General features: G+C 38.7%; 2 non-coding genes across 2 annotated transcripts; one reads left to right on the forward strand and one right to left on the reverse strand.

Moving 5' to 3' along the window:
• Nucleotides 1–7,036: 7,036 nt before the first annotated feature.
• LOC112753974 (small nucleolar RNA R71) lies at nucleotides 7,037–7,144 on the forward strand. The gene has a single exon (XR_003178333.1). It is a non-coding gene; the product is annotated as a small nucleolar RNA R71 (small nucleolar RNA).
• Nucleotides 7,145–12,685: 5,541 nt separating this feature from the next.
• On the reverse strand, nucleotides 12,686–12,793 carry LOC112753259 (small nucleolar RNA R71). Its single transcript, XR_003177652.1, has one exon. It is a non-coding gene; the product is annotated as a small nucleolar RNA R71 (small nucleolar RNA).
• Nucleotides 12,794–19,149: the final 6,356 nt, after the last annotated feature.

Here is a 19,149-nt window from a genome sequence, read left to right on the forward strand (position 1 = left end):
CATGTCTAATCTTTTTAGACTGAAGCTTTAGAGTAATATTGCATGATTCCTGGAATTCTTATTAAAAGTTTTGAATCCCTTTATTTTATTTTCCATATAAGTTTCGAAAATCACAAAAAAATTTATAAAATCATAAAAATAAAAAATATTTTATGTTTCTTATTTGAGTCTAGTATCAATTTTTAAGTTTGGTGTCAATTGCATTCTTCCTGCATTTTTCGAAAACATGCAATATGTTCTTCATTAAACTTCAAGTTGTTCTTGATGATTTCATTGCTCTGATCTTTAAATTCTCTTATTTTGTGTGTTTCGTTGTTTCTCATATGCATTCTCAATTTGTTAGTGTCTCCTATATGAAAATTTTTAAGTTTGGTGTCCTGCATGCATTGTTTATTTGATCTTAGTCGCAATTTTTATTGTTTCTCATCATTAAAAATTCAAAAATATTTTCAAAATTGTGTTTTTTTGGTGCACGAAATTGTGATCCCTGGTTATGGCTCCAAAAACTTGGTACTCTAATCTTAATTCATAATTTGTCACAACTTCGATACAACTAACCAGCAAGTGCACTGGGTCGTCCAAGTAAAAAACCTTACGTGAGTAAGGGTCGATCCCACGGAGATTGTCGGCTTGAAGCAAGCTATGGTCACCTTGTAAATCTCAGTCAGGCGGATATCAAATGGTTATGGAGTTTTCGAATAATAATAATAAATAAACAGAAAATAAAGATAGAAATACTTATGTAATTCATTGGTGAGAATTTCAGATAAGTGTATAGAGATGCTTTCGTTCCTCTGAACCTCTGCTTTCCTGCTGTCTTCATCCAATCATTCCTACTCCTTTCCATGGCAAGCTTTATATAGGGCATCACCGTTGTCAATGGCTACATCCCATCCTCTCTGTGAAAAAGGTCCAAATGCTCTGTCACGGCACGGCTAATCATCTGGAGGTTCTCGATCATACTGGAATAGGGTTCACCCTCCTTTTGCGTCTGTCACTACGCCCAGCACTAGCGAGTTTAAAGTTCGTCACAGCCATCCCTTCCCAGATCCTACTCGGAAGACCACAGACAAGGTTTAGACTTTCCAGATCTCAGGAATGGCCATCCATGGGTTCTAACTTATACCACGAAGATTCTAATATCTCGAACTCGGTCCCCTGTATTAGATATCCAAGAGATACTCATTCTAGCTTGTTTGCATGTAGAACAGAAGTGTTTGTCAGGAACGCGTTCATAAGTGAGAATGATGATGAGCGTCACATAATCATCACATTCATCATGTTCTTGGGTGCGAAGGGATATCTTAGAAGCGGAATAAGTTGAATTGAATATAAAACAGTAGTACTTTGCATTAAATCATGAGGAACAGCAGAGCTCCACACCTTAATCTATGGAGTGTAGAAACTCTACCGTTGAAAAATACATAAGTGAAAGGTTCAGGCATGGCCGAATGGCCAGCCCCCCAAACGTGATCAATAGATCAAAAGATAATCCAAAGATGGTTCCAAAGATGTAAATACAATAGTAAAAAGTCTTATTTATACTAGACTAGCTACTAGGGTTTACAGAAGTAAGTAATTGATGCATAAATCCACTTCTGGGGCCCACTTGGTGTGTGCTTGGGCTGAGCTTGAAGTTTACACGTGCAAAGGCTTCTTTTGGAGTTGGACTCCAAGTTGTAACGTGTTTTTGGCGTTCAATTCTGGTTCGTGACGTGTTTCTGGCGTTTAACTCCAGACTGCAGCGTATAACTGGCGTTCAACGCCCTTTTGCGTCATCTACACTTGGGCAAAGTATGAACTATTATATAATGCTGGAAAGCCCTGGATGTCTACTTTCCAACGCCGTTGAGATCGCGCCATTTGGAGTTCTGTAGCTCTAGAAAATCCACTTTGAATGCAGAGAGGTCATAATCCAACAGCATCAGCAGTCCTTCTTCAACCTCTGAATCTGATTTTTGCTCAAGTCCCTCAATTTCAGCCAGAAAATACCTGAAATCACAGAAAAATACACAAACTCATAGTAAAGTCCAGAAATGTAAATTTAACATAAAAACTAATAAAAACATCCCTAAAAGTAACTAGATCCTACTAAAAACATACTAAAAACAATGCCAAAAAGCGTATAAATTATCCGCTCATCACAACACCAAACTTAAAATGTTGCTTGTCCCCAAGTAACTAAAAATCAAATAGGATAAAAAGAAGAGAATATACTATAAATTCCAAACTATCAATGAAACATAGCTCCAATCAGATGAGCGGGACTTGTAGCTTTTTGCCTCTTGAATAGTTTTGGCATCTCACTTTATCCATTGAGGTTCAGAATGATTGGCATCTATAGGAACTCAGAGTTCAGATAGTGTTAGTGATTCTCCTAGTTCAGTATGTTGATTCTTGAACACAGCTACTTTATGAGTCTTGGACGTGGCCCTAAGCACTTTGTTTTCCAGTATTACCACCGGATACATAAATGCCACAGACACATAATTGGGTGAACCTTTTCAGATTGTGACTCAACTTTGCTAAAGTCCCCAATTAGAGGTGTCCAGGGTTCTTAAGCACACTCTTCTTTTGCTTTGGACCTTGACTTTAACCGCTCAGTCTCAAGTTTTCACTTGACACCTTCACGCCACAAGCACATGGTTAGGGACAGCTTGGTTTAGCCGCTTAGGCCAGGATTTTATTCCTTTTGGCCCTCCTATCCACTGATGCTCAAAGCCTTAGGATCCTTTTTATTTACCCTTGCCTTTTGGTTATAAGGGTTATTGGCTTTTTGCTCTTGCCTTTTGGTTTTAAGAGCTTTTGGCTTTTTCTGCTTGCTTTTTCTTTTTCTATTTTTTTCTTTTTTTTTTTTTGCAAGCTTTTGTATTCATTGCTTTTTCTTGCTTCAAGAATCATTTTTATGATTTTTCAAATTATCACATAACATGTCTCCTTGTCGTCATTCTTTCAAGAGCCAACATATTTGACATTCATAAACAACAACTTCAAAAGACATATGCACTGCTCAAGCATTCTTTCAGAAAACAAAAAGTATTGTCTCCACATCAATATAATTAAGCTAAGTTCAAGGATAAATTTGAAACTCATGTACTTCTTGTTCTTTTGAATTAAAGATATTTTTCCTTTAAGAGAGGTGATGGATTCATAGGACATTCATAACTTTAAGACAAAGTTACTAAATACTAATGATCATATAATAAGACACTAACATAGATAAGCACTTAACATAAAGAAAACGAAAAACAGAAAATTTAAGATCATGGAATGAGTCCACCTTAGTGATGGTGGCGTTTTCTTCTTGAGGAACCAATGATGTCATTGAGCTCTTCTATGTCTCTTCCTTGTCTCTGTTGCTCCTCCCTCATAGCTCTTTGATCTTCTCTAATTTCGTGAAGGATGATGGAGTGCTCTTGATGTTCCACCCTTAATTGTCCCATGTTGGAACTTAATTCTCCTAGGGAGGTGTTGATTTGCTCCCAAAAATTCTGTGGAGGAAAGTGCATCCCTTGAGGCATCTCAGGGATTTCTTAGTGATGATCTTCTTCATGCATCTCTTGAGATCCATGAATAGGCTCTCTTGTTTGCTCCATCCTTTTCTTAGTGATGGGCTTGTCCTCATCAATGAGGATATCTCCCTCTATGTCAATCCCAGCCGAATTGCATAGATGGCAAATGAGGTGAGGAAAAGCTAACCTTGCCATAGTGGAGGACTTGTCAGCCATCTTGTAGAGTTCTTGAGGTATAATCTCATGAACCTCCACCTCTTCTCCAATCATGATGCTATGGATCATGATGGCCCGGTCTATAGTAACTTCAGACCGGTTGCTAGTGGGAATGATTGAGCGTTGAATGAACTCCAACCACCCTCTAGCTACAGTCTTAAGGTGCAATCTTCTTAGTTGAACCGGTTTGCCTTTTGAGTAAATCTTCCATTGAGCTCCTTCCACACATATGTCCATGAGGACTTGGTCCAATCTTTGATCAAATTTGACTCTTCTTGTGTAGGGGCGTGCGTTCTCTTCCATCATTGGCAAGTTGAACGCCAACCTCACATTTTTCGGACTGAAATCTAAGTAGTTCCCCCGGACCATGGTAAGATAATTCTTTGGGTTCGGGTTCTTACTTTGATCATGGTTCCTGGTGATCCATGCATTAGCATAGAACTCTTGAACCATTAGAATTCCGACTTGTTGGATGGGTTTTGTTAGAACTTCCCAACCTCTTCTTTGGATTTCATGTCGGATTTCTGGATACTCAATTCTCTTGAGTTTGAAAGGGACCTCGAGGATCACCTTCTTCTTGGCCACAGTATCATAGAAGTGGTCTTGATGGGCTTTGGAGATGAATCTTTCCATTTCCCATGACTCAGAGGTGGAAGCTTTTGTCTTCCCTTTCCCTTTTCTAGAGGATTCTCCGGTCTTAGGTGCCATCAATGGTAATGGAAAAACAAAAAGCTTTATGCTTTTACCACACCAAACTTAGATTATTGCTCACCCTCGAGCAAGAGAAGAAAGAAAAGAAGAAGAAGAAGAAGAAATGGAAGAGAGGGAGAGAGGGTTGTGTCCCAGCCAAGAAGGGGATGAGAGGGTTTTGTTGTGTGAAAAATGAAAAAGAATGGAGTGGTTTATATAGTGGAGGGAGAGGGGTTAGGTTCGGCCATTTAGGGTGGGTTTGGGTGAGAAAGTAATTTTGAATTTTGAAGGTAGGTGGGGTTTATGAGGTAGGTTTATGGGGAAGAGTGGATGGATGTAAGTGGTGAAGGGGTAGTAGGGAAGAGAGCTTGATGTGATTGGTGAAGGGTTTTGGGGAAAGGTGTTTATTGGGAAGAGAGAATGAACATTGAGAAGAGGGAAGAGTATGAGTGGAGGTAGGTGGGGATCCTGTGGGGTCCACAGATGCTGAGGTGTCAAGGAATTGTATCCCTGCACCAATTAGGCATGTAAAATGCCTTTGCATGCAATTCTGGCGTTTAAACGCCGAATTGGTGCTTGTTCTGGGCGTTCAGCGCCCAGATGCAGCATGTTTCTGGCGTTGAACGCCAGTTCTATGCTTGTTTCTGGCGTTCAGCGCCAGCTTTCCTCAGTGTGTATTTCTGGCGTCTGAACGCCAGGATGCTGCTTGTTTCTGGCATTCAACGCCAGATCCATGCTCTGTTCTGGCGTTGAACGCCAGCCAGATGCTCCTTACTGGCGTTTAAACGCCAATAAGCTCTTCCTCCAGGGTGTGATTTTTCTTCTACTGTTTTTGATTCTGTTTTTAATTTTTTTGATTTATTTTGTGACTCCACATGATCATGAACCTAATAAAACATGAAATAACAATAAAAATAAAATAAAATTAGATAAATAAAAATTGGGTTGCCTCCCAACAAGCGCTTCTTTAATGTCAATAGCTTGACAGTGGGCTCTCATGGAGCCACACAGGTGATCAGGTCAATTTTATAGACTCCCAACACAAAACTTAGAGTTTGACTGTGGGGGCTTTAGTTGACTCTGTACTGAGAGAAGCTTACTGTGCCTCTTTTCCATGCTTACAGAAGGATGACCTTGAGTTTTAAATACAAGGGAGTCCTCATTTAATTGAAGGACTAGTTCACCTCTGTCAACATCAATCACAGCTCTTGCAGTGGCTAGGAAGGGTCTTCCAAGAATGATGGATTCATCCTCATCCTTCCCAGTATCCAGGATTATGAAATCAGCAGGGATGTAAAGGCCTTCAACCTTTACTAACACGTCCTCTACTTCTCCATAAGTCTCTTTTCTTGAGTTGTCTGTCATCTCTAATGAGATTCTAGCAGCTTGTACCTCAAAGATTCCCAGTTTCTCCATTACAAAGAGGGGCATGAGGTTTATTCTTGACCCAAGGTCACATAGAGCTTTCTCAAAGGTCATGGTGCCTATGGTACAAGGTATTAGGAACTTTCCAGGATCCTGTTTCTTCTGAGGCAATCTCAGTTGATCCAATGCATTTAGTTCATTGGTGAACAGGGGAGGTTCATCTCCCCAAGTCTTATTACCAAATAAATTGGCATTCAGCTTCATGATTGCACCAAGGAACTTGGCAACTTGCTCTTCAATAACATCCTCATTCTCTTCTGAAGAGGAATACTCATCAGAGCTCATGAAGGGCGTAAGGAGGTTTAATGGAATCTCTATGGTCTCTAGATGAGCCTCAGAGTCCTTTGGTTTCTCAAAGGGAAACTCCTTTTTGATCACTGGACGTCCCAGGAGGTCTTCCTCCTTGGGATTCACGTGAAGGATTCGGCCATGATGTTTATATCAATGGCCTTGCACTCTCCTTTTGGATTTTCTTCTGTATTGCTTGGGAGAGCACTAGGAGGGGTTTCAATGATCTTCTTACTCAGCTGGCCCACTTGTGCCTCCAAATTTCTAATGGAGGACCTTGTTTCATTCATGAAACTCAGAGTGGCCTTAGATAGATCAGAGACTAAGTTTGCTAAATTGGAGGTATTTTGTTCAGAGTTCTCTGTCTGTTGCTGAGGGGATGATGAAAAAGGCTTGTTGTTGCTAAACCTGTTTCTTGCACCATTATTAAAGCCTTATTGAGGCTTTTGTTGATCCTTCCATGAGAGATTTGGGTGATTTCTCCATGAGGGATTAGAGGTGTTTCCATAGGGTTCACCCATGTAATTCACCTCTGCAATTGCAGGATTCTCAGGATCATAAGCTTCTTCTTCAGAAGATGCCTCTTGAGTACTGTTGGATGCAGTTTGCATTCCATTCAGACTCTGAGAAATCATATTGACTTGCTGAGTCAATATTTTATTCTGAGCCAATATGGCATTCAGAGTATCAATTTCAAAAACTCCCTTCTTCTGAGGCGTCCCATTACTCACAGGATTCCTCTCAGAAGTGTACATAAACTAGTTATTAGCAACCATGTCAATGAGTTCTTGAGCTTCTACAGGCGTTTTCTTTAAGTGAATGGATCCACCTGCAGAAGTATCCAATGACATTTTAGCTAATTCAGGCAGACCATCATAGAATATATCCAGGATGGTCCATTCTGAAAGCATGTCAGAAGGGCACTTTTTGGTCAGTTCCTTGTATCTCTCCCAAGCTTCATAGAGAGATTCACCTTCTTTTTGTCTGAAGGTTTGAACATCCACTCTAAGCTTACTCAGCTTTTGAGGAGGAAAGAACTTGGCTAAGAAAGCCTTGACCAGCTTATCCTAAGAGTTCAGGCTATCCTTACGTTGAGAGTCCAACCATATTCTAGCTCTGTCTCTTACAGCAAACGGGAAAAGCATGAGCCTGTAGACTTCAGGATCTACTCCATTAGTCTTAACAATGTCACATATCTGCAAGAATTCAGTTAAGAACTGAAAGGGATCTTCAGATGGAAGTCCATGAAACTTGCAGTTTTGTTGCATCAGAGAAACTAATTGAGGTTTAAGCTCAAAATTGTTTGCTCCAATGGTAGGAATTGATATGCTTCTTCCATGTAAATTGGAATTAGGTGCAGTGAAGTCACCAAGCATCCTCCTTGCATTATTATTATTTTCGGCTGCCATCTCCTCTTCCTGTTTGAAAATTCCTGTAAGGTTGTCTCTGGATTGTTGTATTTTAACTTCTCTTAGTTTCCTTTTCAGAGTCCTTTGAGGTTCAGGGTCTGCTTCAACAAGAATGTTCTTGTCCTGGCTCCTGCTCATATGAAAGAGAAGGAAACAAAAAAATAATAATAGGGATCCTTTTTACCACAGTATAGAGGTTCCCTTGTTGTGAGTAGAAGAAAAGAAGAGTAGAAGAGAAAAGAAAGGAGAATCCAAACAGAAGGGTGAGGTGAGCAGAGATATGAGATGAAGAGAAGTGTTAGTAGATGAATAAATAAATAGAAGAAGATGAGAGAGAGAATTTCGAAAATTAAATTTTGAAAAAGAGTTAATGATTTTCGAAAATTAAGATAAAATTAAAATTAAAATTAAAAATTAAAACAATTAATTAATTAAAAAGAATTTTTGAAAAAGAGGGAGGTATTTTCGAAAATTAGAGAGGGATAGTTAGTTAGGTAGTTTTGAAAGAGATAAGAAACAAACAAAAAGTTAATTAGTTAGTTGAAACAAATTTTGAAAATCAAATTTTTAAAAGATAAGAAGATAAGAAGTTAGAAAAGATATTTGAAAAAGATAAGATAAAAAGATATTTTTGAAAAGATATTATTGAAATTAGTTTTGAAAAAGATTTGATTTTTAAAATCACAATTAATGACTTGATTCACAAGAAATCACAAGATATGATTCTAGAACTTAAAGTTTGAATCTTTCTTAACAAGTAAGTAACAAACTTGAAATTTTTTAATCAAAACATTAATTGTTGATGACATTTTCGAAAATATGATGTAAAATTAAGAAAAAGATTTTTTTTAAATATTTTTAAAATTTTCAAAAATAAATAAGAAAAATGAAAAAGATATGATTTTTGAAAAAGATTTTTAAAAAGATAAGATTTTTAAATTGAAAATTTGATTTGACTCATAAGAAACAATTGAATTTTAAAAATTTTTGAAAAAGTCAATCCAAATTTTTGAAATTTATGAGAGAAAAAAGGAAAGATATTTTTTTTATTTTTGAATTTTTAATGATGAGAGAGAAAAACATGAAAAATGATGCAATGCATGAAAATTTTGGATCTAAACATGTGATGCATGCAAGAACATTATGAATGTCAAGATGAACACCAAGAACACTATGAATGTCAAGATGAACATCAAGAACTTATTTTTGAAAAGTTTTCAAGAAAAGAAAACATGCAAGATACCAAACTTAGAAATTTTTCATGTATAGACACTATGAATGCAAGAATGCATATGAAAAACAAGAAAAGACACAAAACAAGAAAATATGAAGATCAAACAAGAAGACTGGCTAAGAACAACTTGAAGATCATGAAGAACACTATGAATGCATGAATTTTCGAAAAATGCATAAATTTTTTTTGAAAAAAATGCAATTGACACCAAACTTAAAAATTGACTCAAGACTCAAACAAGAAACACAAAATATTTTTTATTTTTACTATTTTATAAATTTTTTGGATTTTTCGAAAATTATTTGAAAAAGAAAATAAGGATTTCAAAATTTTTAATATGAATTCCAAGAATCTTGCACTCTTAGCCTAAAGCTCCAATCCAAGGGTTGGACATGGCTTAATACCCAGCCAGCTTTAGTATTCAAATCAGACATACAACAGCTGATACTTCAAATTAACTTGCCTCTATGCTGATGGTTTGGAAGCCTCAGTCCAAAAGAATTTGGACATGGCTTTACAGCCAGCCAGGCTTCTACATGCTTCATGAAACACTAGAATTCATTCTTAAAAATTCTGAAGAAAAATATATTTTTGAAAAGATTTATATATTTTTTTTTCGAATATTAATTGGGAAAAACGAAAAAGAAGGAAATATTTTTGAAAAATTTTTGAAAACTTTTTGAAAACAAAATAAGAAGAAAATTACCTAATCTGAGCAACAAGATGAACCGTCAATTGTCCAAACTCGAACAATCCCCGGCAACGGTGCCAAAAACTTGGTGCACGAAATTGTGATCCCTGGTTATGGCTCCAAAAACTTGGTGCTCTAATCTTAATTCATAATTTGTCACAACTTCGATATAACTAACCAGCAAGTGCACTGGGTCGTCCAAGTAATAAAACCTTACGTGAGTAAGGGTCGATCCCACGGAGATTGTCGGCTTGAAGCAAGCTATGGTCACCTTGTAAATCTCAGTCAGGTGGATATCAAATGGTTATGGAGTTTTCGAATAATAATAATAAATAAACAGAAAATAAAGATAGAAATACTTATGTAATTCATTGGTGAGAATTTCAGATAAGTGTATAGAGATGCTTTCGTTCCTCTGAACCTCTGCTTTCCTGCTGTCTTCATCCAATCATTCCTACTCCTTTCCATGGCAAGCTTTATATAGGGCATCACCGTTGTCAATGGCTACATCCCATCCTCTCTGTGAAAAAGGTCCAAATGCTCTGTCACGGCACGGCTAATCATCTGGAGGTTCTCGATCATACTGGAATAGGGTTCACCCTCCTTTTGCGTCTGTCACTACGCCCAGCACTCGCGAGTTTGAAGTTCGTCACAGCCATCCCTTCCCAGATCCTACTCGGAATACCACAGACAAGGTTTAGACTTTCCGGATCTCAGAAATGGCCATCCATGGGTTCTAACTTATACCACGAAGATTCTAATATCTCGGACTCGGTCCCCTGTATTAGATATCCAAGAGATACTCATTCTAGCTTGTTTGCATGTAGAACAGAAGTGTTTGTCAGGCACGCATTTATAAGTGAGAATGATGATGAGCGTCACATAATCATCACATTCATCATGTTCTTGGGTACGAATGGATATCTTAGAAGCGGAATAAGTTGAATTGAATATAAAACAGTAGTACTTTTCATTAAATCATGAGCAACAGTAGAGCTCCACACCTTAATCTATGGAGTATAGAAACTCTACCGTTGAAAAATACATAAGTGAAAGGTTCAGGCATGGCCGAATGGCCAGCCCCTCAAACGTGATCAACAGATCAAAAGATAATCCAAAGATGGTTCCAAAGATGTAAATACAATAGTAAAAAGTCCTATTTATACTAGACTAGCTACTAGGGTTTACAGAAGTAAGTAATTGATGCATAAATCCACTTTCGGGACCCACTTGGTGTGTGCTTGGGCAGAGCTTGAAGTTTACACGTGCAGAGGCTTCTTTTGGAGTTGGACGCCAAGTTGTAACGTGTTTTTGGCATTCAACTCTGGTTCGTGACGTGTTTCTGGCGTTTAACTCCAGACTGCAGCGTAGAACTGGCGTTCAACGCCCTTTTGCATCGTCTACACTTGGGCAAAGTATGGACTATTATATATTGCTGGAAAGCCCTGGATGTCTACTTTTCAACGCCGTTGAGAGCGCACCATTTGGAGTTCTGTAGCTCCAGAAAATTTACTTTGAGTGCAGGGAGGTCAGAATCCAACACCATCAGCAGTCCTTCTTCAACCTCTGAATCTGATTTTTGCTCAAGTCCCTCAATTTCAGCCAGAAAATACCTGAAATCACAGAAAAACACACAAACTCATAGTAAAGTCCAGAAATGTGAATTTAACATAAAAACTAATAAAAACATCCCTAAAAGTAACTAGATCCTTTCTAAAAACATACTAAAAATATTGCCAAAAAGCGTATAAATTATCCGCTCATCACTTTTCAAGTCAATAATACAGAGAATTGAAGATTCAGAACATTCAGCAGAGGAATCAAACAGAAAAAGCTGGGCGTTCAAAATGCCCAGTGAAGAAGGAAAACTGGCGTTTAAACGCTGGCCAGGGTACCTGGCTGGGCGTTTAACGCCCTAAAATCTAGCATTTTGGGCGTTAAATGCCAGAATGGATGCCATTCTGGGCGTTTAATGCCAGGATGACACTAGAGGGAAGATTTTGTTTTTAACTCAAATTTTTTTCAAATCTTCATAATTTTTCAAAATCAAATCTTTTTCAAATCATATCTTTTCAATCATATCTCTTCAAAATCAATTTCTTTCCAATTTTTATTATTTTCGAAAATCCTTGTTATAATTAATGATTTACTTCAAAATTTTCTAGTTGTTACTTGCCTATTAAGAAAGGATCAAAAGTTTTAATTCTAGAATCATATCTTCTAATTTCTTGTTAGTCAAGTAAATCAACTTTAATTTTAAAACTTTCTCTTTTTAGTTTGATTTTCAATCATATCTTCTCAATCATATCTTTTCAATCACATCTTTTTCAAAATCAACTCTCAATCATATCTTTTTGATTTCTAATTTCAAAATATTTTTCAAAAATCACTTAATTTCTTTCCCAATCTTAATTTTTGAAAATATCAATAAAATTTTCAAATTTCTTTTTATTATTTCAAAATCTTCTTAATTTATTTTCGAAAATTCTTCCCATCTTCTCACATCCTTCTATTTAAGGGACTAACACTCCTCCTCAAGGTGCAATTCGAACTCTATCCTTCTTTATGTGTTCGAATTCTCTTCTATCTACCTCCTCCTTCTATTCTTCTTTTCCTCTGACACCTCAAGGAATCTCTATACTGTGACATAGAGGATTCCCTACTTTCTTGTTCTCTTCTCTTTCATATGAGTAGGAACAAAGATAAAGGCATACTTGTTCAAGCTGATCCTGAACCTGAAAGGACCTTGAAGAGAAAACTAAGATAAGCTAAATTCTCTCTAGAGGGCCTAATAGAGCTTTTCAAAGAAGAAGAAACCATGGCAGCCAAAAACAACAATGCCAACAATGCAAGAAAGGTGCTTGGTGACTTTACTGCACCTACTCCCGACTTCTATGGGAGAAGCATCTCAATCCCTGCCATTGGAGCAAACAACTTTGAGCTTAAGCCTCAATTAGTTTCTCTAATGCAACAGAATTGCAAGTTTCATGGACTTCCATTGGAAGATCCTCATCAGTTCTTAGCTGAATTCTTGCAAATCTGTGACACTTTCAAGACCAATGGGGTTGACCCTGAAGTCTACAGACTTATGCTTTTTCCTTTTGCTGTAAGAGACAGAGCTAGGACATGGTTAGATTCACAACCTAAAGAAAGCCTGAACTCTTGGAAAAAGCTAGTCAATGCCTTCTTGGCAAAGTTCTTTCCACCTCAAAAATTGAGTAAGCTTAGAGTGGAAGTCCAAACCTTCAGACAGAAGGAAGGTGAATCCCTCTATGAAGCTTGGGAAAGATACAAGCAACTGATCAGAAGATGTCCTTCTGACATGCTTTCTGAATGGAGCATCATAGGAATTTTCTATGATGGTCTGTCTGAACTATCCAAGATGTCATTGGATAGCTCTGCTGGAGGATCTCTTCATCTGAAGAAGACGCCTGCAGAAGCTTAGGAACTCATTGAAATGGTTGCAAATAATCAATTCATGTACACTTCTGAAAGGAATCTTGTGAATAATGGGATAGCTCAGAAGAAAGGAGTTCTTAAGATTGATACTCTGAATGCCATATTGGCTCAGAATAAAATATTGACCCAACAAGTCAATATGATTTCTCAGAGTCTGTCTGGAATGCAAGCAGCAACAGGCAGTACTAAGGAAGCTTCCTCTGAAGAAGAAGCTTATGATCCTGAGAACCCAGCAATGGAAGAGGTGAATTACATGGGAGAACCCTATGGAAACACCTATAATCCTTCATGGAGAAATCATCCAAATCTCTCATGGAAGGATCAATAGAGACCTCAACAAGGTTTCAACAACAATAATGGTGGAAGAAACAAGTTTAGCAATAGCAAGCCTTTTCCATCATCTTCTCAGCAACAGACAGAGAATTCTAAGCAAAGCCACTCTGACTTAGCAACAATAGTCTCTGATCTAATCAAAACCACTCAAAGTTTCATGACTGAAACAAGGTCCTCCATTAGAAATTTGGAGGCACAAGTGGGTCAGCTGAGTAAGAAAATTACTGAACTCCCTCCTAGTACTCTCCCAAGCAATAAGAAGAGAATCCAAAGAGAGAGTGCAAGGCCATAAACACGTCTCACATGGCCGAACTTGGAGAGGAGGAAGAGGTAGTGATCTCCACTGAGAAAGACCTCAATGGACATCCACTGACCTCCATGGAATTCCCTAATGAGGAACCATGGGAATCTGAGGCTCAGACTGAGACCATAGAGATTCCATTAAATTTTCTTCTGCCATTCATGAGCTCTGATGAATATTCCTCCTCTGAAGAGGATGAAGATGTTACTAAAGAGCAAGTTGCTAAGTACCTTAGAGCAATCATAAAGCTAAATGCCAGGTTGTTTGGTAATGAGACTTGGGAGGATGAACCTCCATTGCTCATCAAAGAACTGAATGACTTGACTAGGCAGAGATTACCTCTGAAGAGACAAGACCCTGTAAAGTTCTCAATACCTTGTACCATAGGCACCATGACCTTTGAGAAGGCTCTATGTGACCTGGGATCAAGTATAAACCTTATGCCTCTCTCTGTAATGGAGAAGCTAGGGATCATTGAGGTACAAGCTGCAAGAATCTCACTGGAGATGGCAGACAATTCAAAGAAATAGCCTTATGGACTTGTAGAGGATGTCTTGGTAAAGGTTGAAGACCATTACATCCCTGCTGATTTCATAATCTTAGAAACTGGGAAGTGTATGGATGAATCCATCATCCTTGGCAGACCCTTCCTAGCCACAGCAAAAACTGTGATTGATGTTGACAGAGGAGAATTGATCATTCAAGTGAATGAAGACTCCCTTGTGTTTAAAGCTCAAGGATATCCCTCTGTCACCATGGAGAGGAATCATGAAGAGCTTCTCTTAATACAGAGTCAAACAGAGCCCCCACAATCAAACTCTAAGTTTCGTGTTGGGAGGCCACAACCAATCTTTAAGTTTGGTGTTGAACCCCCACACTCAAACTCTAAGTTTAGTGTTGGGAAGTTCCAACATTGCTCTGAACATCTGTGAGGCTCCATGAGAGCCACTGTCAAGCTATTGACATTAAAGAAGCGCTTGTTGGGAGGCAACCCAATTTTTACTTATCCATGTTAAATTTCTATTTTCTTTTGTTATTCTGTAGGTTGATGATCATGTGAAGTCACAAAAACAATTGAAAAAAAAAACAGAAGGAAAATAGAATGAAAAACAGAACACCCTGGAGGAGAAACTTAATGGCCTTTAAACGCCAGTAAGGGTAGCAGAATGGGCGTTAAACGCCCAGTCTGGCACCATTCTGGGCGTTTAACGCCAGAAATGGGCACCAGACTGGCGTTTAAAGCCAGGAATGGGCAAGAAGCTGGCGTTAAACGCCAGAAATGGGCAGCAGCCTGGCGTTTAACGCCAGGATTGGCAGTAAGGGGCGTTTTGCACGCCACATGGTGCAGGGATGAGAAATCCTTGACACCTCAGGATCCGTGGACCTCACAGGATCCCCACCTACCCCACCTCTCTCTCTCTCTTCTTCACCCATTCACTAATCACCTCAATACCTCTTCCCCAAAAAATCCCTCACCTATCAAATCCCACCATTCTCTTCACCACTCACATCCATCCTTCATAAAACCCCACCTACCTCACCACTCAAATTCAAACCACTTTCCCTCCCAAACCCACCCATAGTGGCCGAACCATACTCCCCTCTCCACCCCTATATAAACCCATCTTCACTCCTTCTTTTTCACACAACATACACACTACCTCTCCCCCTTGGCCGAAACACAAAGCCCACTCCATCTCCTCTATTTCTTCTTCTTCTACTCTCTTCTTTCTTCTTTTGCTCGAGGACGAGCAACCTTCTAAGTTTGGTGTGGTAAAAGCTAAAGCTTTTTGTTTTTCCATAACCATTTATGGCACCAAAGGCCGGAGAAACCTCTAGAAAGAGGAAAGGGAAGGCACAAGCTTCCACCTCCGAGTCATGGGAGATGGAGAGATTCTTCTCAAGGGTGTATCAAGACCACTTCTATGAAGTTGTGGCCAAGAAGAAGGTGATCCCCGAGGTCCCTTTTAAGCTCAAAAAGGGCGAATATCCGGAGATCCGACATGAGATTCGAAGAAGAGGTTGGGAAGTTCTCACCAACCCCATTCAATAAGTCGGAATCTTAATGGTTCAAGAGTTCTATGCCAATGCATGGATCACCAGGAACCATGATCAAAGTGTGAACCCGGACCCCAAGAATTGGCTTACAATGGTCTGGGGGAAATACTTAGACTTTAGTCCGGAAAATGTAAGGGTGGCATTCAATTTGCCTATGATGCAAGGAGATGCACACTCATACACTAGAAGGGTCAACTTTGATCAAAGGTTGGACCAAGTCCTCATGGACATCTATGAAGAGGGTGCTCAATGGAAGAGTGATTCAAGAGGAAAGCCGGTTCAACTAAGAAGGCATGACCTCAACCCCGTAGCTAGGGGATGGTTGGAGTTCATCCAACACTCAATCATTCCTGCTAGCAACCGATCTGAAGTTACTATAGACCGGGCTATCATGATTCATAGCATCATGATTAGAGAGGAAGTAGAAGTTCATGAGGTTATATCCCAAGAACTCTACAAGGTAGCGGACAAGTCCTCTACTGTGGCAAGGTTAGCCTTCCCTCATCTCATTTGTCACCTCTGCAATTAGCTGGAATTGACATAGAGGAAGACATCCTCATTGATGAGGACAAGCCCATCACTAAGAAAAGGATGGAGCAAGTGAGAGAACCTCACCAAGAGCATGAGGAAACTCCTCATCATGAAATCCCTGAGATGCCTCAAGGGATGCATTTTCCTCCACAAAACTATTGGGAGCAAATCAACACCTCCCTAGGAGAATTAAGTTCCAACATGGGACAACTAAGGGTGGAGCACCAAGAGCATTCCATCCTCCTCCATGAAATTAGAGAAGACCAAAGAACCATGAGAGAGGAGCAACAAAGGCAAGGAAGAGACATTGAGGAGCTCAAGCACTCCATAAGATCTTCAAGAGGAAGAACAAGCCGCCATCACTAAGGTGGACCCGTTCTTTAATTTCCATGTTCTTTATTTTCCTATTTTTCGAATTTTTATGCTTATGTTTATTTATGTTTGTGTCTTTATTACATGATCATTAGTGTCTAAGTGTCTATGCCTTAATGCTATGAAAATGAATACATCACCTTTCTTAAATAAAAAATGTTTTTAATTGAAAAAGAAAAAGAAGTGAATGAATTTCAAATTTTAAAACAGTTTAATTATTTTGATGTGGTGGCAATACTATTGTTTTTCTGAATGAATGCTTGAACAGTGCATATTTTTGAATTTGTTGTTTAAAGAATGTTAAAATTGTTGGCTCTTGAAAGAATGATGGGAAAAGGAGAAATGTTATTTGATAATCTAAAAAATCATAAAATTGATTCTTGAAGCAAGAAAAAGCAGTGAAAAGCTTGCAGAAAAAGGATATATGCGAAAAAAAAAAGAAGAAAGAAAAAGAAAAGCAAGCAGAAAAAGCCAATACCCCTTTAAACCAAAAGTCAAGGGTGATAAAAAGGATCCAAGGCTTTGAGCATCAGTAGATAGGAGGGCCCACAGGAATAAAGTCCTGGCCTAAGCGGCTCAACCAAGCTGTCCCTAACCATGTGCTTGTGGCGTGAAGGTGTCAAGTGAAAACTTGAGACTGAGCGGTTAAAGTCGAGGTCCAAAGCAAAAAGAAGAGTGTGCTTAAGAACCCTGGACACCTCTAATTGGGGACTCTAGCAAAGCTGAGTCACAATCTGAAAAGGTTCACCCAGTTATGTGTCTGTGGCATTTATGTATCCGGTGGTAATACTGGAAAACAAAGTACTTAGGGCCACGGCAAAGACTCATAAAGTAGTTGTGTTCAAGAATCAACATACTTAACTAGGAGAATCAATAACACTATCTGGATTCTGAGTTCCTATAGATGCCAATCATTCTGAACTTCAAGGAATAAAGTGAGATGCCAAAACTGTTCAGAAGCAAAAAGCTAAAAGCCCCGCTCATCTAATTAATACTGATCTTCATAGATGTTTTTGGAATTTATTGTATATTCTCTTCTTTTTATCCTATTTGATTTTCAGTTGCTTTGGGACAAGCAACAATTTAAGTTTGCTGTTGTGATGAGCGGATAATTTATACGCTTCTTGGCATTGTTTTTATTATGTTTTTAGTATATTTTAATTAGTTTTTATTACATTTTTATTAGTTTTTAAATAAAAATCACTCTTCTAGACTTTACTATGAGTTTGTGTGTTTTTCTGTGATTTCAGGTATTTTCTGGCTGAAATTGAGGGACCTGAGCAAAAATCTGATTCAGAGGCTGAAAAAGGACCGCAGATGCTGTTGGATTCTGACCTCTCTGCACTCAAAGTAGATTTTCTGGAGCTACAGAGGCCCAATTGGCGCGCTCTTAATTGCATTGGAAAGTAGACATTCTGGGCTTTTCAGCAATATATAATAGTCCATACTTTGCCGAAGATTTAATGGCCCAAACAGGCATTCTAAGTCAGTTCAAGAATTCTGGCGTTTAACTCCAAAACTGGCACAAAAGCTGGAGTTAAACGCCCAAACTGGCATAAAAGCTGGCGTTTAACTCCAAAAAAAGTCTCTACACATGAAAGTTTCAATGCTCAGCCCAAGCACACACCAAGTGGGCCCAGAAGAAGATTTCTGCATTAATTACTGATTTCTGTAAACCCTAGGCTACTAGTTCTTTATAAATAGGACCTTATACTATTGTATTTTCATCTTTGGACGTTTAGTCCCTAGACTTTGATAGACCTTTTCACGTTTGGGAGCTGGTCTCACGGCCATGCCTAGACCTTGTTCTTATGTATTTTCAACGGTGGAGTTTCTACACACCATAGATTAAGGTGTGGAGCTCTGCTGTTCTTCATGAATTAATACAAAGTACTATTGTTTTTCTATTCAACTCAAGTCTATTTCTTCTCCAAGATATTCATTCGTTCTTCAACTTGAAGAATGTGATGATCCATGACACTCATCATCATTTTCACCTATGAACATGTGCCTGACAACCACCTCTGTTCTACTAGCAATGGCTTGAATGCGTATCTCTTGGGTTTCTAATCTAAGATTGGAACCTTCGTGGTATAGGCTAGAATTATTGGCGGCCATTCCTGAGATCCGGAACGTCTAAACCTTGTCTGTAGTATTCTGAGTAGGATCTGGGAAGGGATGACTGTGACGAGCTTCAAACTCACGATTGTTGGGCGTGTGACAGACGCAAAAGGATCAATGGATCCTATTCTAGCATGATCGAGAACCGACAGATGATTAGCCGTGCGGTGACAGCACATTTGGAACGTTTTCACTGAGAGGACGGGAAGTAGCCATTGACAACGGTGATGCCCAACATAAAGCTTGCCATGGAAAGGAGTATGAATCATTGGAAGAAGGCAATAGGAAAGCAGAGGTTCAGGAGGAACAAAGCATCTTCATACGCTTATCTAAAATTCCAACCAAAGAATTACTTAAGTATCTCTATCTATATTTTATATTTTATTTATCTTTTAATTATCAATTCTCCATCACCATCTGAATTAGCCTGACTGAGATTTACAAGGTGACCATAGCTTTCTTCAAGCCGACAGTCTCCGTGGGATCAACCCTTACTCACGTAAGGTTTA

Source organism: Arachis hypogaea, chromosome 15 (assembly GCF_003086295.3).
Source record: "Arachis hypogaea cultivar Tifrunner chromosome 15, arahy.Tifrunner.gnm2.J5K5, whole genome shotgun sequence".
Taxonomy (NCBI): domain Eukaryota; kingdom Viridiplantae; phylum Streptophyta; class Magnoliopsida; order Fabales; family Fabaceae; genus Arachis; species Arachis hypogaea.